Raw genomic sequence first — 27,175 nt, forward strand, 5'->3', positions numbered from 1 at the left:
CAAGTTTTTATTGTATGTTATCTTTATTATTTCAGAGATCCTCTCACAGTTTGGAAAAATAATAACTTTCCAGGCTGCATTTATTAATTTCTGTTGGATAACCTTGATGTCTTAGTGCTTCCTTTGTGAATGGAAAAAAAAGTCATTACTTGTGCTTCCACTTAACATCGATATTCCCACACTTAGTACAGAAACTCTTGCTGATATGTCTGGAAATTGTACTAATCGTCAATAAATTCAAGGATTTGATTCAGAAAAACCTGTCTTAAACAGGAAAGGGAAGAAGAAAGGCAGGGCAACGTTAAAACACGTAGTTAAACAGTTACCTAAATTTGTAACCAAACATATATAAATACTGAGGTGGAAGGCTGATAAAACAGTAAAATTCATTGCATGAATCAATAATTTTCCTTTAAAAATAGTATAAAGTCCTAATCAATTAAAAGATATCCTTCAGTTTAAAACAAAACTTAAGAAGGGTCAAACATTTGTCCTGCAAGCTCAATTTAAGTAGTCATTCATGCAAGCAATGACAGAAACATCCCATCTTTCTTGTTAGTGTGGTAGGACAAAAATCATATAATGCAATGTATTCAGACTTAAGCAAATTTAAAACAATAAGATTTTTCTGCCCCAGACTATGTCCCATTTCTTTTAGAGCTTTGGAAAACCTTAATGGTTCATAGTAGAGGGCAACAAAGAGTGACCTCTGAACAGCCAGTTCTGGAATTTTGACATGTAAATAATTTTTTCTCTTCAAACTTGAAAATTAAGGCTACAGTTTGCTCTGCCACCGCTCATGGGGCTTTGTCTGATGACACAGATGCAGAAGCTTTGAGAAGAATGGAAATGTTAGTTGCCAGAAGCAAAACTGTGAGCAAATCCTGGTAAGTGAGATCTCTCATCCTGCTGCAGGTCACCATCTCCTTTCTGTCCCTTGCCCAGTGGTGGGGGCTGTTCCAGGGTTGCTGTTCCATGCTGAGCTGGATCTCGAGCTGGCATTGTGACTTGCAAGCATTGTTCACATGATTACAGGCAAGAGAGGCTTTAAAGTACACAGCCTGTTAAATTCCAGTAAATGGGCTACTGCATATTTTAGAAGGAGCTCCTTACCACGTGGTTCACAATTAGTGTGTCCATTTCAGCACTAAAAAGATACCTAGGAAAAGAAAATGTGTGTGTAAGTACAAAAAAGTATCAGAATAGAGCACTTAGACTGAATAATTAATACCATTTCATGTTTTGCAACCATATATTTTAGTCATCAAAGATGACTAAGGCTACAAATTCATGTTTATTGACAAGGATACATTTCTTAAGTCACCATTTAAAATGGATTTTTATGGCTGGTCTTAATAACCAAGAGGCAAAACTATGTTGCACTACATGAACATACTTCAGGTACAAGTTAAATGGCCAAAATGATTCTCTGACTCACTAGGCAAAAAGGCAGTAGAACAGCTATTGAGTCAAAACAAAGAAAGAATTGTCCTATTCTCCCTGTATCTATCATTTTAAATATGAGTAAAATCACCAGTTAGTCTAAAAAAAACAAAGTTAACAAATTTACCAGGCTTGCAACACACTACAAGTTTGCATTATGAGTTTACATAACTAATTATCATCATAGGTCTGCTTCATAATGCTGATTTCAGCAAAAGTACTACCAGGAAACATGTTTTATACCAAAACATAACATTTTCTCACCTCATTTTTACCAGTGAGTACACTTCCTTCTGCTTTACATAGTTCTACTTCCCCTTACATTTCTTCATGTTCTTACATAATTATCAGACAACTAAAAAATAGTTTAATCCAAATAATCCAGTTTCCTTTTAAGAACTTTTCCAGTAGTCTCCTAAATAGTTTAAGCAGAAATATAGTCAAAAGCATTTTGCTCTCCTGAGGCACGTAATAGTTACACATGAAAAATAGCTTCCTATAGCTTCCTATTCTACCTCAGTTGCACCATGAGGTTTATGTAACATTTAAAAAAGAAAAAGTTGCTTCATGAATCCGCAGTATCTTGTGTTCCTGCATTGGCATGGGTTTATACTTTGTATAAGTACAGCTTGGCTGTGCTTTCTAACATAACAGTGCCAGCTACTAAAGGAAGCAGTTTCAGTCTGTTCTAGCTCAATGTCACAGCCCAGATGGAGGCTACTGCTCCTTCAGAGCTGCCAGTGAAGCTGCTTGTGGGGCCACTCCTTGCTCAACTCAGCCAGGGTGTACCCAACAAATTTAAATATGTGACTCATCAAAAAGAGTGGGGATTGCTCTGGGACTGTAAATTCTGGTACCAAATAAAGTGATCAGAAGATTCAGGCGAGATGAAAATTGTAGTTGTAGATAACAAAGGTACAGTTAGAAGAAGACATTATCAACAACCAAGTTAAACCTAGTTATATTTTACTGTCATAGAACTTTTTCACCAATACATGATTTTGTATTTGAAAAGTGGCTAATATCACTAAGGTAATTCCCAGCTACTAGTAGGAACTTTACATGGTGACTTAATACAGTATAAAGTGACTTAAGATCCAAATATGCCTCAGGATGATTTCAACAGTGACTATTTGAAAAGAATACCCCAAAGAAATCCACTAAAAAGTCCATTCTTTAAACATTCCCCAAAGAATTTCTGTCAGCAAAACATGGAAAATGTTAAGCAATAATAACTAAACTTCTGTAAAACAAAAAAGAAACTCCTATTCTATGGTTTTCTTACCTGAGCTGGGTAGACTGCAATTCACAATTGAAAGATTTATTCAGAACTGAACATGTAAAACTCTTAAAAACAGTGTTAAAATACCTTACAGGCCTCAAGTCTCTCCTTCTTTTGTTTTCATCACTCACTGGAAAAGTACTCCATATTTTTCAGTTTATTCCCTAATGTACTGATCAGGAAGAAATAAGTCTACAGTGAATCTCTTTTCTTTTTTTCTTTTTTTTTTCTTCTTTTTGTGGTTTGTTGGTTGGTTGGGTTTGGTTTTCTTTTGTGGGGAGTTTTTGTTATTGGTTGGAGTTTTTGGTTTGGTTTGGATTTTTTTTTGTTTGTTTTCCCTTAAGTTGTGCTGCATATTGCTGCCTATTTGGACCAGGCAGGCTTTTATTTAGTACTCTCTATACCTTATTCACATCTGTCAACAAAAAAAGCACATCGCAGTCACACACCAAGGCACAAGTCACAAAACTCACAGAAAAAGTAAAAGAAATGATATTTATATGTCATTTTGATAGTCAAGGGAGAAGAAGTGTCCCAGTCCCTCTTTCTAAAAATAATGCTTCATACAGGTGTCATCTCTGTATTTTACTGGAGTTATCAAAAGAAAAAAAGTTGTCATTTATGGAAGTTGCTTCCTGCTCTTGAAATAAAATGACGTGCTTTAAATCACAGTTCAGTTCTTCCATAACTTTCTTCCAAGAAAATCACACTTACATGTAGGGAAATGGGAAAAAACAGTTTTATTAACCCCCTGTCAACCTCTCTCTTCTACCCAAATAGCACACAGAAACTTTTTTCTGGTCATCTACTCCTATCAAAAACTGATTTAAATCATTTGCTATGTCTTAAAAAAACCCAAACATACAAATAAAAAGAGGAAAAAAATAAAAAAAGCTAGTTCTCCTGCCACCCATAGCAATGATGAGGTGTTAAAAAAAACCATATTGTCTTGTCAGGCATATCTAATAGAGATGAAGAAGTCTCTAATTAGGGCATTAATTCCACACTGCGGTGCAGTTGCAATGCAAACTTCCATTTACTGACAGGTGCAATATGTGGGTGCAAATTTCTTGGCATCAGCAATCTACTCTTTTGCATTTACATTGCTAAGCAACATCATTTCATTGATTGACTTATGTACAGTACTACACTTTCACCTCTTAGGTACAGAAAGGAAAGATTGATTCCAATTTCGGTGCCACAGTTTTAAACAGATGCAGCACCAATGAATTAGGTGCACTTACTCCTAATTTACAGTCATGGAAGAAAAATAATTTTCTTGATTACCCTACTATTTAGAAAGCTCTAACTCTTTTGGATAGAATAAAGTTACACTGGTCTGAAACTCACATGACACTCAGGGGCACAGTTACATGTATTTTTCCACGAGAAGATGGCAGCTGTCCTCAAAGTGTAATGCGAGTTAACTAGGAAAAGGTGATTGACTGATGCTGAGGTTAATTGCTTGTTGGCATGCTAGAAAGCCTATGCTAACAAGTGCTGCTTATAACTAACAAGTGCCAATTATTTCCTTATATTCCAGTACACATTATATTATGCTAGGTGCTATACAAACATCCAGAAAGATCCAGACATCCCTACCCAGATCTGATAAGTTAATGATTTAAGAAAACCATGCAAGTTACTGATGAAAATGGGTCAGGGCATGTGGCTTATCACAAATGTACGGCTCTTCATACAATGCTACAACACAGAAAAACTTTGTTAAATGCACAGAACATATATTCATAATAAAAATATAAATAGTTGTCTGGTCATAAACTTTATTTTCTCTGTTGCTGATCAAAAGCTTACACTAACAGATAGTGCGTACTATGTCATTATTAGAAGCCTGTGAAATCTTTAAAATATTTTAATGCTGTTTCCACATTTTTGTGGAAAAAAAAATTATATATATAATTGGTGACAAACTGCACATATAAGCTTGACAAAACTTCCTATTTAATAGGTAGATTGTTATGTGAAGTATTGACTAATATTTGTATAATGCATTCACCTGGCTTGAAAAAATGCTGACAGAACTCGGATGCATATTATCATCCATTCTTAAATTGATATTAAATTTATAATTTTGTTGCTAAAGCATTTGTAAACAACAATTTTAATTGCATTAATAAAATATGAATTATGAAAGTAGGATTGTAGTGACTAATACAGATTTTCCCTATGATAATAATGATTTAAAATAAGTAGCATGTCCTCAAGGAAGAGGAAATTAATGTACTAAAAATTATAGTGCAAAGCCAACCTGCCCCCCACCTCCTCCTAGACAAGTCATCTACCTTGCATCAGTCAGAATAAAACAAGGAAAGCTGATCTGAGTAGAAAACTTACCCATCTTTCAGGCTTTCTTTGCAAGAAATCTTACAGTGCTTGGTAAAACTGCATGCTTTGTCTGTTACTCCTTGCCTAATTTCAAACGAAACATTTGTAATGGCATCACAATGTGGTCACGAACTTGAAAGCCTTTGGAAATGCATTAATTGTGAATGTTGGGGGTTTTAACACCTTTTTCTAACTGTTAAGATATAGAAAGTGTCAAATATGTTGGTAAGCTGTTGAAAAAGGTAAAAAGTGCCTAAGCTGTGGTTTGATCTCTCCTACTCCTGCAGCGCAGGGAACATTTCAGCACAATGCTATCTCAAGAATTCAAAACAAAGCAACAAAACTCTAACCATATGGCTTGTTAGGTAGGCACAGGAGCTCAGCACAGGGTTGGGTGAGGTGACCATAAAAATGAAAATATTTAAGAAAATCTAAGAATATTAAAATTGTATTTGCAATATTGCGTTGGTATTCCTAGACTGTTATAGAATAGATAGGTACATTTCTGTACCCATCAAACACTTAATAAAAGATAACTCCTCTAGGCAATTTGCAAACTATTGTTTCATCTAGATATATGTCAGTGTAAATCAGGAACCTTCAGTTCTCAGTTTTTCTAAACAAGTATGCCATAATCTTTCCTAGCCCTGTTTCCGTCAGACCCTCATAAATCTACCACATTGCTCTGTCTCCTCAGAATGCAGTCAAATTCACAAATATTTTAAAGGTATAGTGAAATACACATATAGTAAGTCCATCATCCTAGAAGGAGTTAGTAATTTCCTTCCCCTGCAGTATATATTTCATTTTAACACATCTTTAATAGACACCAACTAATCATGTTTAAAGGCTACCCCTTTATTATTGCCCTTTATCCATAAACTGCTCTTTTCACTGACCTTAATATATAAGGTGAAGATAGGCAATCGTTTGATATAAATGCTTACATATATGATTTTGATTTCAGTATACATAAGGTAGAACTAGTTGGGCTGGACACAATTTTTTTAATTTACAAGTGCCATTGCAGAATATATATTTTTTGTTTCAAGTCAACTAATACCCTCAGAAATACTGATGACCCTAAAATTCAATACCTTTCCATTTCTTTTCCTGTATTTTGTAAAAGAATAAAAAAACATAATGATGTTTGTAATTTCAGATCTTTTAAGAACAAAGTACTATGTGAAATTTATAATATAAAAATTCTCTTTTCCTGGAATTACAGTTTTGTATTTATTGAATGCATTCACAGGCTCCCTTAGGATGTGAAATGTATGGAAATATATGTGCATTACTAAGGAAAGAACTAAATTTATTCTTTCCCCACATCATGCTCTTCTTTGCAGTAGAGGTTTTTAATTCAACACAGAGCTAGAATGAGATGGAGCCAATTTCCTGGTCTATATGTGTGACAAATGCTAAAAGTGGCACAAGATTAACAAATTAGTTGATGTGTATATCTTTAAAGGTTTTTGACTATGTCCCAAATCAAAATGCATGCTTATTTGAAAAGAAGATTTCCGTAGAGTTAAGTATTAGACAGCAACCTTATGAATTCTTGTAATTTTGAGATGGAATGATGCCACATCAGACAACTAAAGAAAGCAACCTGAAATAAATATATAAGAAGGTTTTGATGGCCCATCACTCTAATGGTAACAACTTTTATTGCAGTAAATTGTGTATTTTTAATTATAAAATATTATCTTTTGATAAGAAATTTGCTTTGAAAAAATTATTTCAGTACACATGTATTTCTCTTAAGCATGAATATTGGCACTATTAACTATCAAAATATTAAATTCTCTCATGTTAAGCAATGTATCAGATTCAAGCTTTTTTAAAATGAATAGAGGGAGATCTGCAGTATAGACAAGTGTCATTATAGAAAGGTTTCTTTATGACGGTTTGAAATAAAAAGTAGGGAACTTGACCTTTTTAGCTGACATAGTAATCACCTACTTGATGTAATCCAGATATCTAACACCAAACAATAAAAACATCTGTGACAACAAACCATGTAAAGCTTGTAGAATTATTTAATTTTTTTTTAAGAAAAGATAGCAACATTTAATAATCAGATAAGCCTGGATTGGTTCTTCTTACACAAAAACTTTTGTGTTTCACAAATGTTAGGTTTAAAGAGCTATAACTTATAAGTGAAAGTTTTTTAAGTTCACATGCATATGTTTTGGAGTTACCTCATTCATTCTTCTTTTAGGACCTTGTCATAGTCCACCTGTTTTTCTTTTGCTTAAATTACATCAAAATAATAGCTTTCTTTAGAGGAAAAAAAATATCATACGTTTCTACTGACTGTATCCAAACATGATAATACACTTAAAATTGAAGAGGAGCCATATTCAGGTTGCATGTCTCAGTCACCCAATCTCCCTTTCACGTATCTGTTCATGTTGACAGACTATGTCATAATACATCAACAGAGAGATCAGCATAGAAGAACAAAAATTCATCGTCTGACAGCATGAGGAAAACTGATTTCTACTATTAAATTAGCAAAAATATACCAATATTTCACTACCAATAAAGACACCATGGCTAAAAACATTCACCATATTATAAATTTGAATGAGCATTGGGAATTTTTCATTTCAATAATCCTTAAACACAAGAAAAAGAGAGGGGGAGGAGGGTGGACTCAAGGATGTCAACATCTTTACAAGCAAAGAATTGATTTCTGGTAAAATGTTCCATTACATTTTGGTTTTGTTACTCTTTTAAATATTAGTTCTAAATATTCATTTAATTAGAGACCACTGAGCATTTTTGTTGCAAGATTCTGTTCTGACAGAGGCTCGTCCTTATGAGGTCAAGGAGATGTGTGGAAAATGCTCTGTGTCAACAGAGTTCATCCACTTATTTATATCTGAGAATTTTGACTCATGTAAAAAATATTCCAGCTTCCTCATTGCCAGATGTAATTTTAATATACTATATAGAGCAGTGGTGTATTGCTAGGAATTTAACAATAGCTGGAATAAATAATGTCTTTTTGCAGCCTGGGGCAACATCTGCCACTTATGCATTAATTCTGCCCCTGTTTGAACACTCTACAACATATGCACTTCTCTTTTGTCTGTTATCCTAGAGTTGTGTTATTCCCAAATATTGACATCATCTACTTTTATCAGCACTAACTGCTCTGAAGCTTCCTAGTCTCATGCTCAGCTCTATTTCTTTCTATTGATTATCTTCCTCACTCCAGCAGGTAGCTAGCCAGCGAGGCTGTCCTGAGAAATAGCTTCCAATGACTTTATACGCACAATTTACACGGAATTGTTTAAAGAAGATATTAGCCTCAATACAAATCAGTGAACCTCATTTAGTCAATACTGCACAATTCAGCTGTTGGCACCCTGTCACATGGTAGTCTTTAAAGTCAACTACCATACCCAATCTGCACATTAGCCATAGTATTTAGTTTCATATTAAAATGAGGCTAGTTTTTCACTTTTCTTTTTGAAATCTATTCAATATATTTTCTACATCACCTCATTGAACCATATGATAGCAATATAATTTTAAGTATAAAAACCTGAGATTAAATGCTTGATTTTTGACAGTGTTCTTAAATATAATAAATTCAAAGGGAAATACTGTTAAGTTAAAATGGAGTGTTTTTCATTAAGTCCAATCAAATGGTAGACAACAAAGGATCTTTTATTTGAGAATATGAAGTGAAAATGAAAACCAGAAAACCTTTACTAAGAAAAGGTCTAGCTAAATTATGTTGGAAGGAGGTCTCCAGATTGAACCTGGGTGTTTCTTTTGCTAAGAATGAATTAAACTAAGATGCACTATGGGAGAACAGCTTACAAAAAAAGAAAACCTGTGCTTTACAAAAATGAAAACAGAGCCTAAATACAGCTACAAAGAAAGATCATAGATCAAATATTAAAAGAAAAAAAAATCGCTACTGTAGCACCTAAACTATTCAAAGAAATTTGGGGGATTTTTTTACCCCTTTTGCATTCCACAGCAGGGTTCCAAAATCCTAGATGGACATTTATACAAAAATAATCTTTTCCTTTTAGCATAACAGACTATGATCTAAACTATGATTTAGACCACAGAAAAAAGATTGATGAAAAATAAAGTATATGTGCTTTTCCCTGAATCTGTTACTTGAGAAATAAGACAGCTCTTCTCATTTTCAATCTGTAATAGACACACTTGTTTTACTGTATTCAGCATATCCATGAAGTTTATATTAAAGCTTCAATGGGCATCCTTCAGCAGTAGTACATAAATAGGTATTGTTTCTAATTGTTGGAAGAAAAACACTTGGTTTTGGCATATTTGGCAAAGAAATATTTACATCTTTCCTATAAAGTATTGCTCTTATAAAGCATAGTTTCAAAGACAACATGCAAGGATTTGTGGCTATTATATTTTGCAGGTGGCAGAAAATAAAAAGAGGTCTGGGAGTATAAAGATTAAAAAAAATATGAATAAAAAGGCGACAAAAAGAAATCCCCACTTCATATTATGTGGTCAATATTTTACAAAATGCAGAGGAAAAATGCAGAATCCTTTTGAAGTCCTGATGAGCAGTCATCTGGACTTACTGATACGCAGAAGTACCGATACCTTTTGAGAGAAGGTAAAAATTGTCTGCCTAGTGAGCAACTGGGAATATTGATATCAGACAGTATCTTCATTCTAAATATCGGTAATTTTAATATATAAATAGAAATGTTTTGCATGACCTCTGCTCCCTGCTCTTTTCCCTTGAAAGCTGAGGTTCTGAGCCCCAGGTAGGAGACAGATGCTGAAAGATGACCAGCCTGGCCTTCCTGATCCATCTTTGTATGCACACACACTCCCTCTCACATACACACATTTATTGCAACCTGATGCTCATAGGAAATCTTTTTCCTCCTTTTAAGTTGCTACAAGAAACATTTCAGAAACCAAAGAGGAAAAAAACTAAAAAGCAGCAAGGACAGAAATAGCTGCATATTCAAGCAGAAAAAGGCAGGTGTGGTATGAGAATTCCTGGTCTTCTTGTCTGCAGTGCTCTGCTTTGCTGTTGGACGATTTGATGGGTACTTTTCATGGATCTATATATGCTAAGTGTACTTGGAAAGAGAAACCTTCCAGGTACTGTTTGACTTATTTACTTGGGTAGATCTGCTTTTTTAAGATAAAAGTTACACTGTATTTCAGCTGCTGTCTTCCATGGATGTACCTACACATTAAGTATTTTTCCCATCAATTACATTAGTAATCACTAAAGGAGATGCAAATTCCTTTACTTATTTATTATATTAATTATATCTTGGTAAATCTTACAAAATATTTATATGCATTCAGTACTTAAACATAATTGTTCTACTGCAACATTTCCTCAATACTAAGTTAGTACTTACTTCAGTCATGTCTTATGAGGATTGATAGATAGAATTGTAGTTAGAAAAATAGTTAATTCAAAGTTAATTTCTAAAAATCCTATCCTTTTAAAGTTAACTCTGTTCTATATACTAATATGTAATAAATATTCCGGATAAGCAAGTGAAATAAGCATACAACAAACAATACATTTGGGGAAGATGCAGCATATAGAGTAAAACAACATATGCATTCCAAAAGTTTACAAAGTCAGTTTGACGTAGCTGTTTCCTTAAGGTAATAAAAATATTTTAGTAATTATTACCTGTGTCTCCTTTCATTGTGGCAGGAAAAAAAACCCTACACAATTTCTTACCATTCCTCATTCTTTTATGCTCATTTTTGAGATGCATGTATTTACTATGTGCTTAAGTTAAGCTATAGTGATCACCTTTTCCATAATGTCTTAAAATGGTAACTGGGTAGAAAACAAACCTAGGAAGTTGATTAGTGTTATTTTAATATCTAGGAGAAAGAACAACTTTTGTACCTGAAACTAGAAAGCATTTATAGCCCATTATTTTCTTTTTAATGCAGATTGTTATACTTCCAGGTCTCAGGATTTCTTTATAATATGTTCTTACTACACAGAAAAGTGCACAGGAATAATTTAGAGCCAACTTTGTTTAGCCAATTATGTCTAGAATATAGCATTTAAAATATCTAATAGGGAAAAAATGTTGTCCTCCCCCAAAAGCATAATTATTAAAATATTATTATTTATCAGTAGACATTGCTAGTTTCTTTGCTTGATAAGGTTTTGATTAATGCTCAGAAATTTAAATTCAGATATACTTAGTCTCTGATTTTTAGACAGATGTCAGTCAGCATTAGTGTATCAATTTTTCATCAGAAAATATAGATGCATATTAAAACCACTTCAAAAAACATGGAGTTTCTATATGGGACCATATTATCAATGCTAATTATATCCTTAAGATAAGGATTAACTGGGGCAAAGAGGGGAATCAAACTGTTTGCAGGGCACGTGGATCTCAGCTGGACGTAAAACTGCCTCCTCTGCTTCCTGCTTTCCTTCTTCAGTCCCTTTACTACCTGGAAATATCACAAAACTATTAAAGATACTTTAAATAAAGATATTCTCCTGACATGATTAGCTTGGTATTCATGTTTCAGCATACCTCTCCAGGCAGCAGTGATTGCATGTCAGTGTTAAGAACATGTATGTAGCGTGTTTGTTGTGTGTGCTTGCATGCTTGTGTAGGAAAACATTTCATCACCACTGAGTGTGAGTCAGTCACCACTGACTCTGTGTGTGTGTTTATAGCCAAGTGCTAAAAGCAAGAGTGAGGTCTGAGGGTGGAAATGAAGGGCATTTCCTTTTGGAAGAGCCCTATTTGACCGAAGTCCTGCCCTCCAGTTTGAGAGAGAAGGATGGGAAGGGGCACTGCAAGAAAGGTCCAACACTGCAGCCCACTGAAATCACTCATAGTTACCAAATGTGTTTTAAAGGAAAGTTTTAGATATATGGAACTTAGAGTCCTATGAGCTATATGAAAGGAATCACAGCTACACAAATCAGGCATACTGTTAAGAATACCTTTTGGGGGTTAAAGTTAAGTGGCAAACCAGATGTACAATTGCACTGCAATTCTAAAGATAACTCTGAAACGATGCTCGGCTGGTTCAATATGTTATTTTGTGTTCACAAGATGAAGTGGAATTTAAATTTTAAAAACCAGTAAAGATTTGAAGAGTTTTGAGGGAGGCCTATTTAGCTTCCACCTAATTTAAAAATTAGTCTTGGCTGTCTTCTCACTCCAACAGTCCTTGAATCAAAATTCCAAATCAGAATCTATTATTTTCTTCCTCATGTTAAGCAGAGTTAAGTAGAGGGAAAGGATTTTATTTACATTAAAGAACCAATCTTATAGTTTTCACACAGGAAAAGCACCCTTTAGAGGCAATAGCAACTTATATTTCTTAAAAAAACCCCAAAAACTAATCAAACAAAAAACCTCCAAACAAACCAGCTTTTATTTTTCAGCATTACTTAATACATTTACTTACATTAGATTTCACTGTATTCCAGAAGCACACAAGAACAGATCACAACTTGCAGTACCAGTGTTCCTTCTCTCCCTTTCTCTCCCTCCCCCTCTCACCTACACCATTTTGATTTTAAATTTGCTGAAGCCCATTCAATTTATAAATAACCTTAAACCGTTGAACTGTTCACTAGTTTATTTGAACAGGAGACAGTGTTATTGAAACAAATCTAGTTAACAAGGTAATTAGCTTTTGTAATATTCCTCAGAAGGCTGGAAACCAGCAGTTCATCACAGCACTGTATAAATAGCAGTATGCAATGTTAAGCCTCTGCTTACAGGGGCTTCTATCAAAACTCACTGGTCACATTACCTACAAAAAGTATCCAATGGCCACAAAAACTGATTTATTCACTTGAAGAGTGGAAGGATGAAAATATTTTCCAATAGTAACCTACTGTAAAAGCATAGGCTACTGCTGGTGTTGAAAAGATGGGGCTAGAACCACAAAAATCCTTTTTCTTGCTTCCACAAAAGGCTTTGGGCCTAATTATTTTTAAGTATAATCCAGCCAACATCTTCTCATGCTTAGCTGCACTGAGTGACACTATTTGTGATGCCCAGTCTGCTGAAACTGAGCAGGTTGCTGTCAGTTTAAAAATGACTATAATAAAAGTGACCATGAAGATGGATCTTGTGATTTTGCGTTTCTAATCAGTCATCTGTGAAGAACACTTTTGCTTTGATTCAGCAGACTGGTGACAGCCATGATTGATAGTGCATGAGGATGAAAAAAGGTTATTAACTGTCTTCCTATTAAACTCAATGTATTACCCCTCTAGGTGCATCTCATACTTTAACTTAAAGTACTTACTCAGGTAAGGTCAAAAATGAACTCTATAAACACAGTATCCATCCTGTTGTAGATGAACCAGGGGCTCTAATGCTAAATTTTGAATGTTCAGCACTAAAGCGTATCTGAATCCTGACACCTTAATTACTGTGCCAAAACCAAACACTGAGCAGACCTTCGTATGCTTTTAAATTTATAAATATATACAAGTATTTTTGTGTGAACCAGGAACAGATCAGTTCATTCTGTGTGTTGGTGAATACAAACACACAGAGAAATATGTTTTACTCGTTATAATAGTCTCAGAATAAAAGTTTGAATAATGTTATGTTAATGAAAGAATACGTAGAAAAGAGGTATGAAGCATCTGAGGAGTTCAAGTATGACTCTTACACAGAAAATAGCATTTTACCTGCTTGTGCTCAACTCCATTGTTAACGTGATCGTGTGATTTAATAATTTATGAAGGCTTCCTATTAAAAGAAAATAAAAATATTTTACTGTAAATATAGAAGCATCTATTTGTTGCCTTACAGCAGGTTTTAGTCTTAGTTTTTATTCCCTTTTTACTGGTGACAATACTCACTATTACCTACTGAAAGAAACAAAGGAAAATGGCATATAAATTCATTTTCAAAATAATTATTTGGTAGAAATACTGATTCCTATGGTACTTCTAATTTCTCAGGATGTCTCTGTGAAGAGATAATTTTAAAGGAGCTTAAGGAGAAAAAGAGTGAAATCCTTTTCCTGTTTTCATTTTAGTTCCTCCTGACAGTAGAAATTAATTGAAAGGGGAAAGTTGTCTACATTGTGTATGCAGGTTAGCACCTTTTTAGATTCACAAGTTTATTTTAGGAATTAGGAGTTTTACAAACGCTTCTTCGTAGCATTTTAAATTTTTTAATTTATTAATAAATTTCAGATGCTCTTTGAATTTGTTTATGCATATCTTATATTGCAAACATTTTCTCATAAAAATAAGTAAATATATAAATCAAAAATCCTATGATTTTAACCACAGTATTCACACTTTTATCTGAAGGAATGTACAGACACACTTGTTTAAAATAAGCTCTTTCCAAATGGCATATAAGATCTCCCTGCAAAATACATTATTCTGTATTTGTTTTTCAGAGTATTAAAGCATACTTTTAAATTTAGTTTTATAACAGTCCTTCATTTCCTCTTTTACATTACATCAAGAATATTTTTTGCACTCATTAACATCATTCCAGTGGGAAGCAAGAATATTATACCAAGCTTGAACCTTTTGGGGAAAGAAGGAAAAAGTATCTCTCTATCCTGACTATTCTATAATGTACTGTCATGCACAAAGTCTGCAGCCTAAGTAAATATTTTAATCTTTTCAAGGTGGTATTGAATTTCAGTTGTCCCTGTTATTTTTAAACAATTTTTTAAAAAACATTCACAGTTGGTTAAAACCCAGAAAAAATATAGTCTACCTAATATGATGGTGCTATCTCATGGAAAAAAATTATTAAACAATCCTTTGTAACATCTTTATTTCTGGAAAATGTGTTCCTTTCAGGTGTGGACTTGGGAATAGGCACCAATTTTGCCTTCAGTAACATTTCTGCTTTATAATAAATTGCAATCCTGTTGTAGCCCCGTGTGGATTTACAACTGGCAGGCTTTCTCTCTGACAATTTGGGGTCACTGTGGATATAGGTGAGCAATAATTTCTGAGGTGATGGAGATATTGACAGAATTTAAGAGTCCAAGTTCCCCGGCAAATATTTGTAAAATGTACACTCCTACATTGGGTTTTAATTAATAAGACTTCTGGATTATATTGTTTGCCTCGTTTGTGCATAGTATTTTCTCTGAAACTGTAAAAAATATTAATTTCCATTTGTGCCTCTGTCAGTACTACGAAACATTTAACGTAAAAGCTATCATTCCTCCCTCAAGCACATTTAAGTAAAGAAGAAAGTTAAAGTTAGTAGAGGTTTAGCTAAAAAACATATAGCATGTTTTGACAACATTTGTTTTGGGTAGCCTTATGGGTGCCTGGAATAGGTAAAATCATTTTATCAGATATCACACCAAACAGAGGCCCTGATGGTAGTGAGAGTTGCTAACAACGAGACAGACCTACGTTTTACTCACTCGAGAAGGGACTGGCAGGATCAAGCCCCCTCTGTTCACTTCATGTGTGAACCTAAAGACAAGAAGTAAGTCTAAACATAACTCCAGCCATGTGTAAAACAGCAAAAATCTTTCAGTCAGTATGGAAGAAATTAATGAATTAGATTTATTCCTCTGCCTTCTTTAAAAGAATTGTCACAAGAACTAAACAGAAGATCCCAATTAATGAAACAATGGAAAGTTTAGGGCCATTTAACCTGGAACAATCGTTTCCTCTGGTTAAGGTTTATATAAAACCCAGAGCAGGCCTGAAATGTCAACTCTAGTGGTACCCTTTGAAATCCTGTTTTATTCCAGCACTCACTACACACACGAAAGCAAATCCTTAAACTGCAGGCTAAGTGCATGTGGCCCAACCAGGACCATACAAAGGCGACACACGTAGCATGTGTCACAGCCAGCAGCACATGAGTGACTTCGCCAGGGGGGATCCCTCGTCTAGATCCCACTCCAGACAATCAGGACACAGCAAGGGAAAAGGGATTTAAAAAAAAATTAAAAAAAATAAAGAAAGTCTGGGGGGCAAAGGAGGAAAAAAAGAAAATAGCAAGAAGAGCCAGACTCCAAACCCCTCCTCCTGCCCCAGACAAACAAGGGCAGGTAGGCTGGCTGGGAAAGCCGGGCACCTCCCGCGGAGGGGATGCTGCCGCGGCCAGCGGGGCGCGGGGCGCGGAGCGGGTTCCGGCACCTGCCGGCCGCAGGGGCCGCGCCCCCGCCCCCGCCCGCCGGGCCGCCGGCCCGGGCCGCCCCCGCCGGAGGCGTCGCTGCTCCCGCGGCGGGCGCGGGGCCCCGGCGGAGCGCAGCGCCCGTGGCCGGTCCCCCGCGGCCGCCGGCGCTGCCGCGGCGTGCGCGGCTCGGGGGCGCTGCCCGGCGGCGGAGCGAAGCGGCCGCTCCGCAGGCTCCGCGGGGCTCCACGCACCGGCCGCGCCGGGCCCCGCAGATACGGGGCGGTGGGAAGAGTGGGGCGGGTAATGAATTCCAGCAGAGAGCTCGAGAGGAGGCATTTTTCGGAGATCTGCCATATTTAACGTTGACCACACTAAAGATGTTATTAGCGACGGAGGGGTGGGGAGGGCAACGGGGGATACGATAAGGGAAAAATAGATAATGACACATAATCCAAACCAGAAGTTTGAAACCAAGTTAGTTCGCTGAAAAGAGCTGAACTTTTTTTTTCCACTCTCTCGGTCTATCTCTACCCCTCTCTCTCTCTCTTTTTTTTTTTCTTTCTTTTTTTTTTTTTTAATAGGCTGAGACTGAAAGACAGAGAGATAAACTTGTTAAGGAAAGAAATATTCCTCTAAGCAACCGGGTAAACAAAATAGCTGAAGTGAGACAGTGAAGGAGATGGGGGTAGGGAAATGCAAAGGACATACTACTATTTAGAAACCCCAAAGGAAATTGTAAAGTAGGAAATGAAAAGAAGGAGGAGAAACATTTCTGCTGTAAATTGAAGGGAATGAAGAATAGCGGGAGAAAAGGGGGTAATAGCTGCAGAAGGTCTGAAGTAAAGCACCACTGAAGATTAGCCAATGTCTAAAATATTTCAGCTGTGGAAAGAGCGTGGTGTGCTCATCCCTTCAGCATGGGTGTGTGAAAGGGAAATGAGTAGGGATAATTACTAATATAGCACATGTCCGGAGGAACCAATCCAAAATAAGAGATAAATTTGTCTGGTGAAGACAGATAGGAAAAAGGCTGGAAGAAGACTTAGGAATATTTATACCCGAGAGGAGAGGAAGAGAATTAAAGAAGGGGAAAGGTTTCAAAAGTACAGGGAAACTTAGAGAACCAGCTGGACCGGGAGAAAACAGCTACGGCAGAGATGGGGCGAGAGAATGAATGTGAGAGAGAAAGAGAATGGGAGAGATTGAGGGGAGCAAATATACCTGGGAGAGGGAACAGTTGGAGCGGATGGGAAGAAGGAAAGCAGGAGCGGAAAACTAGGAGAGAGGGAAGGAGGGACAGAGGGAGGGATGTGGGGAGAGAGGGAAGGAGACGGAGGGAGGAGACAAGGGCTGAAGTCTCCCAGCCTGGGGAAGGTGCAGCAGTGAGTGAGAGAGAGCTCACTCGGAGGGTTAGGTTAGATTTCCAGAGCTCTTAGAGCTCATCGACCAGACCGCTGGAGTCACTATTCAACCCGAGTCCCAAACACACGCCTCACTAACTACTTTACAGCCACTTTCATTGATTTTCTTTATCAAATAAACATAATACCCGTTACAGCAACACTTCCTCTTCGCGCAGCCAGAATGCCACAAGCTGATTGCTGCATTTCTCCGGCTTGCAGTTCCCCACCCTCCACCCCTAAATAAATTGTGTTCTTTCACTTAAGTGGTCAAATACATTATTGCTTGCACAATTTTTCTGTAATCTGGAAGGTACTCTGCCAGCTAGGCAAATTGTTTAAATTTTAAGGTAAAAGGTCCCCATTCCAATCGCCCTGGTCTGGAGACAAAAATTTCCCCCCATAAATTCAGGGGTGGCTTATATATTTACATACTTATTTACCACTATTAAGAGGTAACTTAATTTAAGGGATGATGTCAAAGAGAGCAGTTGTGCCTTAAAAACTGCAGGAAGAAAATTAACACAATTTCACCACATGCACCTAAACTGTCAATTAATCTAAGCATTTCAGCCTCAAATTTCAATTTTATTTAAAAAATCCCCTAAAAGTAGCCCCCTTCAAAAGCTGTTTTTGAACCAGGCTCTTCCATATATGTCAAAGGGCTGTTGAATTATTCATTATTATAATTACTATCATCATTGTCATTATCCCTTTCCATGTGGAAATAATTTTATTATCGTAATTTGATATCTGAAGAATTTCCTGTTAGTCGTTTGATAATATTTTTTTTTCTACTGAAAAGAAAAGTTTTGTTTATAAATGAGAGAAAAATATTTTAAATGCTTTTATGTTTACTATAGATTTCCGTTTATCTAATCGATTGGAATGCCAATAAATCGATTTAAGGTTTAGTGTTTTACAAACAACCATTTTGTGCTTTTTGATTTTACATTCTGAATGATTTTAATAAAGCTAATGCCTTCCGTGAGCGTTTGTTCACCCCAAACCTAATATTCTATCATTTCTACTATTTACAATTGCAATTTAAAGTGTTTCTAATGAGAAAAATAAACACAAATAAAAGAAGGAAATAATCTGATGAAATTACTTTGTGCCTGTGGTCAACATATTTAGGCAAAGCCCTTAAAAATCTTGGTGAATTATATGCGATCATACAGTGATTGCGGAATATTAAATTAAACTTAGATAAATCCGCATTGAAGGAGGCAGCACCCAATCCTGAATTTATTTCCCATTTTCTATAACAGCATCACTGCGCTCCTCTCTTTGCAATGACAATGTGCCAAATCTAGGCATTTTGAAAACATTTTCCATATGCTTTAACTGGAGACTGATAGACAAAGAAGAAAAGGAGATGGTCTTTTTTCTCTTGAGGTATATTTCCTTTAACTTTTCCTCCAACCTTTCCTGATCTTCATAATTTTTTAAACAAAAGTTTGAAAATCATTAAGACCTTTTTTTTTTCCTTTTACTTTTTTTTTTTCTTCTAGCGTAATCAGTTCTTGAATTGTGGGGTTTCATTTATGCTTTAATGCAGGATTATAGAACTGTCATTTCTATACCTTGGCGGACAATATTTTGGGGAGAAATCATTGATTCATTTAGTTTTTGCTCGCTGCTTTTAGTAATTAAAGATGGTTTTAATTATACTCTTTTTTTTTTTTTTTTGTAAGTCAGATCAGATGTGCTGCTTGCTTGCTGGAAGGTTGTTTTTTTTTTTTTTTTTCTTTTAACGGTGCTTTTAATTTATGTGTAGTTTTTACGGATAACACAGAGGTGGTGGCTTTTATTTAGCTGTAAAATCCACACGTTTTCTTTGAAAACTTGGCTCCTTGGGCGAAAATAACTTTTTCTGGTTGCTTTATAATCGCTGTTTGTCGCAGAGGTAGTTTAGCATATTGTCTACACAACAAAGATTCCTGTTTTATTGGCAGTGTGGATTGCTGGATTTAGGTATAAATATTTCATAACTTTCCTCTTTCTGCAGTAAGATCGGTAGTTTTATTGGCTTTTTCTCCTTTTTGTCTGTCTTTCTACCAGAACCGTTTTATTTCTGAAGTCCCTTTTTGTCCTTTTCCAGGATAGAATGTAAAATTTTTCCCTTGGATATATCACTGCTGGAAATATGCTCTTGGGCTTTCTGGAGGGGATGGGGGGGAGCGGTGGTAAGCGGTCGTTTTCCTTTATTTGCATAAGAGCTGGTGAAGTGCCTGTGAAGTTGGTGAATTGCTATTGTTTGGGGCTAGTCCTGACTGTTTTTGTTTATAAACACTGGGGTGGTTGCCGGGAGGGGAGGGAGGTCAGAGCACTGTCAAAGCGCTGACCTCTGAAAGCCCAGAGGGCGCCTGGCTCCTTCACCCTCTCCTTTCTCTCTCTCCCTCTCCCTTTTTCTTTCCCTTCCCATCCAAGGCCAGGAGCTCAGGTTCAGGGCATTTAATCCCCGCGATCTGCCCAAGAAAGGAGCTGAAAAAGGGCTGTTAAGGCTCCGGAGGAAACGCCGGCAGCAGACTTAGACCTGGAAGGCTTTTATTTGTAGTAATGTCCGGGTGCGCGTTTTTGTACGGCTCCAGCCAAAATAACAACAAGAAGAAAAAGCCAATCGGGATCGGCACTATTTAGCTCAAAATCTCAGCGAGATGTCTATACTATTCGGCTGTGATTTTTCTCTAAGGTCACTGCTCGTTAGACGCACTTTCAGTAGGTGAATGCCAAATCTGAGGCAGTGAAGGCAGAATTGAAATGCAGTATGTTTTTGTTGTTTTATTTCTTTTTCGAACAAAACTTTCCAGGAATCAGAGTGGGGATTTTTGTTTTCTTTCCCTCCTCCCTCTTCTCCTCGCGTCCCCCCCACTCCCCCCCCCTCCCGTTTTAAGTGTGTAGTGGAATGTTTTGCAGGGGGCGGGGGGGGGTGGGGGGTGGCGGGGAAGAGCATTGTAAATTAACAAAAGATTTGTATATATGATACCTGCAAAGAAAGAAATTATTAATAATAGCCAAACGCTTTGGGTTCAGAGTCAATTTCATCTCGGGAAAAAAAAAAAAAAAAAAGAAAAAAAGAAAAGAAAAGAAAAAAGTACAAGAGATTGCTATCAGGTTTAAGTATGTTTTGAAAAGAAGTTGCTGAGTTAAACAAAAATGTTAGTTAACACACTGCCTTTGTCAAATAGCCCCCGGGAGGAGAAGAGACAACAAAAAGGAGAGGAGGTGGGGGCAGGGGATCTGAAAGTGTCTGTAGCTCAGATAAAGGGTCTGTAACACTGAAATCTTGTAATACCTCGTTTCAAACTGAGCTCATCTATAGACTTAGGGAACGCAGTAAAAAGACATGGATCCCCTTTCCCTTGGGTTGGGGTCTGCGGAGAGGAGAAGGTGGGGGAAGGGAACGCTTATTAGGGAATTATGTCGGTTTATTAAAGAGGGGAGCGGCTATGTCTGTAATTATGCAGATCCTTGTGCCCCTGTGTGTCCGCAGCGCAGATTTAGGGAGTGAAATGAGCTTGACGGGGAGACGTGGTGAAACAGAGCCCGGTTTGGGCTACGATTTCTTTGTCTATTAAAGAATGGTCAGTGTCGGGCTTTGGCCCCCATCAGCTCCGTCTCGCCCAGGCCAATAAGTTTTCCTTAGGGCTAAGGCTGGAGATGGTAAAGGACAGAAAAGGCTGAGGGGTTTTTGAGGTTTTTTTTTCTTCCCTTTCCCTTTCTTTGAAATGTAACGTCACTATCAAGAGCTTTTTTGTGGTTTCAACAGGAGGCTCGGAAAAACCCAAAATATGTAACGGTGCCTGCAGGAGAAGTTCGGAGGAGGTGGGCGGGGGGTCCACCGAGACCAGGGGAGAGGAGCTGAGAGGTTAGGCGAGACACTTCGGGGGCGATCAGCTGAGCGAGAGAGGGAGGAGAGAGGGGAGTGGGAGCGGGAGCCGGGCCGGGCCGGGCCGGGCCGGGCCGCGCCGCCGGGAGCCCCGCACCGCACCGCACCGCGGCCGCGCCGCTCCGCTCGCCCGCCGCCCCCAGCCCGCGCTGCGCTCCGCTCTTATCACATCCCACAAACCTGCTGCTGCTGCCTCCCGGAATTAACCTTCTTCGATTTTTCCTATCTACGTGGCGATCCCCGGGTTCCTTCTAAACTGTTAACATCCCGTAGTGCCTTTTTTTTTTTTTTTACCCCCGCCCTCCCCCCGCTCCTCGATAGGTACTATTTTTAGGGAGAGAGAAAGCGGGAGAGGCAGAGAAACAGAGGTTTAAAATGTTAGGATGGACAGTAAACAGTGGCAGAAGAAACCCTGAAAAATGTAGACTCTCCTGTCGCAATTCCTGCCTTATTCCCCCCTCCTTTGTTCCTTAGCTGTAACTCAAGAACACCATAAACCTATATCCCCCTCCAAGACGAGAGAAAGGGGGGAAAAATCTACAGCCAAAAAAGAATGACTTGACTGTTCTGACGTTTGGTGTTTTGACATTAATGACATTAATGATATTGATGTTTCACCAGGAAAAAGCACTAGGAATAAAAGAGGTGGGGGGAAGTACGGGGGGGGGACGACTTTAAAACTAAATTATCTTCGTTTCCTTATTCTTCCGTGACATTAAGTATACGTGTTACTTCACTTGAATTTGAAATAGATGTATTGTTCTCAGGTGTTTCTTCATCACATTGTATTTAATTGTCTTCAGTCTTAGGAAATGTGTTGCCATCCTTCAGGCATGCACTTGAATGGACAATGCATCCTTCTATCTCAGAGTTCCGTTTCGTCTACCATTTAAACCTAAAATCCTTCTTTCCATCATACTCCCTCAATCTGATAACTGTAAACAGGTTTCAGAGATTTCATTTTCAGCCTTTGTTTGCATTTTTTTCCCCACCGTGTAAACAACAATGCAGAATATCGCTAGTTTCCTTATTATGTTCATTGACAGGGCACAGTGCCTGTGGAAATCTGCATACATATGCTCACACCTTTTTTCATTGATGAGCTGGTGCAATGCATAGGTGAGGCTTGGAAAAGCAACAAAGTTGCTCTCACTAACCCTCCAATGGCCCTGACTTTTCCCTTAAGTTCGAATCTTGAAGATTTTCCTGAAGTTTAAAGTAAGGTTTCTCTGGATTGGGGTAGGGGTCCTCCCCTGCTTTATTTGCAGATTCCGAATTTTTGAATAGCTGTACTCTCAGGCTGGCGGTTTGTTTTGGGGGTTTTCTTCCTCGTATTTTTTTCTTCCCCTTTCCAAAGCCCTTTTTTTTCCCCCCTTCCTTCAAAACTATCAGGACCTTCACTCTGACCTTAAACATCTGCTTTTAGACACTCGGTTCTCTGACACTGGCCTGTGCTTCCTTAAGGGCAGCCTTAATTCATCATCAGGTGGGGATTTTCCTATTAGCGTTAGCTCCAGTATTTGCAAAATGTTCTCTTGGCGCAGGAGGTTTAGGGCCCAAAGAGGTGTATATTTCTGCCATCCTGGTTTTTGCTGGTTTGTTGTTGTTGTGCGTGTGTGCTTTTAATGGAAGGTTGTGATAAAACCTTCCTGCTGGTTTTTAGTGTTTAAGGCCTAAGACAAGGTTTTGATGTGTATCGCAGGAATCACGAACTTCAAAGGCATGTCAGCTCTAAGGTTATGGTTCACCTGCGCGGGGTCCTTGGTACTGTAAATATCTCCTGCATGTTCCTGTGACTTAGTGACCATTTCTGCTATACCCATTTCTGGAATAGCATTATCAAAAATCTGCACGTGTTCCTGCGGTGTATTCGGATGCTCTTTGAATAGTCATGTTTTTATCTTCAGTAGGGGGTATTTTAAAGTATGTCTATTCCTAGTTTTAGTTAATTATCTTTTAATGAAAGTGTCAGTCATATTCACATCTGCAGTATTAGGTTAAGATAATTAGATTTTCAAATGAGAAGCAATCTTCTTAAATCCCACACAGGAAAATATTTGTAGAAGATTCCGATTTATAATGACATCTGTACATTTTACCCTACTTTTCATCATAATAGTATGCCCCCCTCCCCTCAAGAATGAAATATGTCTGGTAAAATATAGCAGATAAAATATTAATAAAATATCAATACTTGCAGGGAGACTGGAAGATGATGCATGTATATGCATGAAACCTGGAATATATGCAAAGAGCCCCTTTTCTTGGGCTGATATTTACTTCATTTTGATAAGACTATTTACAGTTGATATTGTATATTCTGTAAGGCTTTGCTTTTTACTTTGTTGGTATCTCCAAGCAATTACATGCTGGCCAACAAATAAAGTGTGCTGTGTTTTGTGTGACTGTGTGTATGTTGAATGTATGTGCATATGTGTAAATATGATGTAGGATGTGAGTGTGCACATGTGTGCATTTGTGTGCACATGTGTAAATAAATTCGTCTTTATCTCTGTGTAGGTAGTTGTTCCCTATCCTATAGATATATTACCTTTCCTTTTGCAGATGTGTCATACATTCATTAGCCCATTGAAAAAAACGGGATGCAAAAATTTTTTTCATTAAATCCCCATTAAAAGAGAGAAAATGTAAGAGATGAACAGACAGACAGACAGAAATATCTCCCTGATGCAATAATTAATTTGGACCCGTTTCTTTTTAAGTTTCCGAACAGTTAAAAGAGCAAGTCTGCCACCCTCCTTTTTTTAATTTTTTTTTTTTTTAATTTTCCCTAGCCATCTACTTTGTGTGCCTGTGCGCGTGTGTCTGTGTTACTAATGAAGTTTGCAGACTTGTGTTTGTATCCATGAGCTCCCTTCTGCTGCCCCTTCTTCTCTGGGCTGGCTCTGTGGCTCCCGCAGCCCCGGCGAGCCCCCGCCAGCCGCGGCAGCTCCGGCTCCTCCGGCTCCGGGGCTGCGCGTCATTTGCAGCCCGGAGAATGTTGATCACCTCACTAATTACACCTCTCCCTCTCCTCTTCCCTCTCCTCTCCCTCGCTCTCTCTCTCTCTCTCTCCCTCGCTCTCTTTACTCTCTCTCCTCTCTCTCTCTCTCTCCCCTCTCTCTCTCTCTCTCTCTCTCTCTCATTCCCAGAGTGCATATCGGGAATAGACACACAAAGACATGCGCACTCAACTTAATCAGCCATTTTTTTAAACAGGGCTAAAACGATAATAATTAGCAGAATAAAGACATATCGGATTTTCATTTCCTTTCCTCCTTTTCCCAACCCCTTCACAACCAAACAGCGAGACCGCGGTCGGCACATGCTTTAACAACTCCCGGACCCCAAAGGACCGCTCCATGCCCCCCACTTCTTGCTCAATCATTTTTATTTTCACCCAATAAAGTTGGAGGATTATTTTTTTTTATTATTTTTTTAATGAACCTTCTCTCGTTTACTTGGATGTGATCAGCTGTTAAGTAAATAAAGCAAAACAAAAAAGAGAGGCGAAGATCCAGTAGGAACTGCGAGGGGAAATGGAAAGTAAGTTTTTTCTTTAACTTTTATTGAGTAGTTTGTGTTAAATTTAGGTCGAGTATCGATTATCTTTCCAGGCTGATCTTGCACAATCTTTGATATTTCGCTCTCGCTCTCTCTCTCTCTCCCCCTCTCTCTGTGCCTCTTTCTCTCTCTCTCACATACACACACACACACTCACATCCCCAGATCCCATGTACCTCTCCCCTCTCTCTCTCCCCCCTTTTTCTGCCTGTTTCCCCACTTTTAGGTACAGTATTTGCTCTCATTTCGGAAGGAGGGGCTGCTTTTTCTCTCTCCCTTCTTTCTTTCTCTTACTGCCTTTCTCTTTTATTCCGGGGGTTACGTTTTGTTTGTGTATTTTTTTTGTTTTGGTTTGGGGCTGTGGGTTTCTTTTTTTTTTTTTTTTTTCCTCTTTCGGGCTGTAACTTTCAGATTAAGTGGAGGACCCTGCTCGCTTTTCAGAAGAGGTTCGGGGGATGCCCCCCACTTTTTATTTCGCTCTTTTTTTCTAGGGAGCTCGGGGAGGGGGAGAATACTGTCAGATTAGGGAAGACGTTACGGCTGTCAGAAGTCATCCCTTGCCAGCCCCTTCAGACCTCGCACTCTTCTTTCGCAGCTCGGTCCCCCCAAAACTTTGAGGTGCCTTTTGAAGGCACATTCTGGTCTCCCACCCTCCTTGCCTATCCTCCTCATCTCCACCCCCCTCGGCCTCTCAAACTTTCGCTTTCGGGCGAGGGGGGGATGCCAGCAGGGCAATGGGGACCCTGACTGCGTGCGTGTGTTCAGGAGAAGGTTGTGGGGTGCTTTTTCCCCTCTCTCCCCCCCTCCTTTTGCCCCCCTTTCTTTTGCAGGTAGGTTTCTCAGGAGCAGAGGCAGGGTGGCCGTGCGGGCGTGTGTGTGTGTGTGTGTGTGTGCGCGCAGAGCGATCGCGCTGCTGGCTGCCGGCTCTGGCAGCAGGAGGAAGAGGAGCCCGTTAGGAGCGCGCTCTGCGGCTCTGTCAGTTTCGCCGCGCGGCGCGGGGAGGCGGCTCGGCTCGGCTCGGCTCGGCCCGGCTCGGCTCGGCTCGGTTCGGCCCGGCTCGGCTCGGCTCGGCTCGGCTCGGCACCGCTGGCGGGGATGTGGGGATGCGCGGCTGCCGCTGCCTGCGGGCGGCTGCCGGCGGAGCCCGCGGCATCCCCGCCGTGCCGTGCCGTGCCGTGCCGTGCCGCGCCGCGCCGCGCCGAGCCGAGCCGCTCCTTAGGAAAGGCTCTCGCGGGCAGGGTCGGGGACTGCTTTCAACGAAGCCTTTCTGAGATTTTTTGAAAGGGAGTGGTGATTGTTTTGCGGGACAGGCGCCCCTTTTTTTTTTTTTTTTTTTTTTTGAACCGGAGGCTAAGGTGTATTTAAAAAAAAAAAAAAAAAGACAGCAGACAGACAAAAAAAAAAAAAAAGGGAAAAAATAAGCTCATAAGCAGCGAGCCGCAGTTTGGTTCCTGCTCTAGCTGCTCGTGCCAGAATCAAGTGCATCCCTTCCCATCACGGCGGCTAATGGCAGACGCGTCCCTGCTCCCCGTCTTTCCTGACATGAAATTTCCTACAAAATTGCTAATAAACTTTCCCCCCATCCGATGCCAACTTACGGCGGTTCCCCTCCACTCCTCCCCTGCTGCATCTTCTTCCCCCCCCACCCCCACAGGCTCCCCAGCAGCGGCAGCAGAAAACACACGGGTTGGTATTTCTTTTGTTACCTGCGAGCCGGGCGGCTGGGGGTCTCTCATCGGCTGCTTAGGGCACTGGGTCCAACCGAGAGAGGAGCCACATCAGTCGGGTTCAGCCTGTTTCACCTCAGCGCCGTCCCGAGGAGGCTTTAGCCACCATTCAGTAACACACCCTCCTCCTCCTCCTCTTCCTCCTTAGGTACCAAGGCAGAGATCGCAAACATAACACCCCCCTCCCCACCAAAAAAAAAAAAAAAAAAAAAAAAAAAAAAAAAAAAAAAAAAAAAAAGCCCAACCAAAAGACAACTTGCCAGGCTGAAGATGGTGGAGATTTACATTAAGCCAGACACAGGCAGGTTCACTCAGGAAGTCTGACCATCCCGTTTTCTGACAGTTGCATTTCCTCGGCTCCATTCCGTCCTCCTTTTTTTTTTTTTTTTAATTTTCTTTTTATT

At 38.9% G+C, this 27,175-nt stretch overlaps 1 protein-coding gene and 1 long non-coding RNA gene across 3 annotated transcripts in view; one reads left to right on the forward strand and one right to left on the reverse strand.

Annotated features, from left to right (window-relative positions):
• Positions 1–26,909, reverse strand: LOC135281143 (uncharacterized). Its single transcript, XR_010347898.1, has 2 exons — positions 26,751–26,909; positions 1–1,159 (listed from the first exon to the last, which is right to left on the reverse strand). It is a non-coding gene; the product is annotated as an uncharacterized LOC135281143 (long non-coding RNA).
• ZFHX4 (zinc finger homeobox 4) overlaps positions 24,648–27,175 on the forward strand; it is a 149,779-nt gene continuing 147,251 nt past the window's right edge. For both annotated transcript variants that reach the window (XM_064389743.1, XM_064389764.1), the window contains exon 1: positions 24,648–25,026. The gene's annotated coding sequence lies outside the window, so the exon portion shown is untranslated. The remainder of the gene's footprint in view (positions 25,027–27,175) is intronic.

Source organism: Passer domesticus, chromosome 1, assembly GCF_036417665.1.
Source record: "Passer domesticus isolate bPasDom1 chromosome 1, bPasDom1.hap1, whole genome shotgun sequence".
NCBI lineage: Eukaryota > Metazoa > Chordata > Aves > Passeriformes > Passeridae > Passer > Passer domesticus.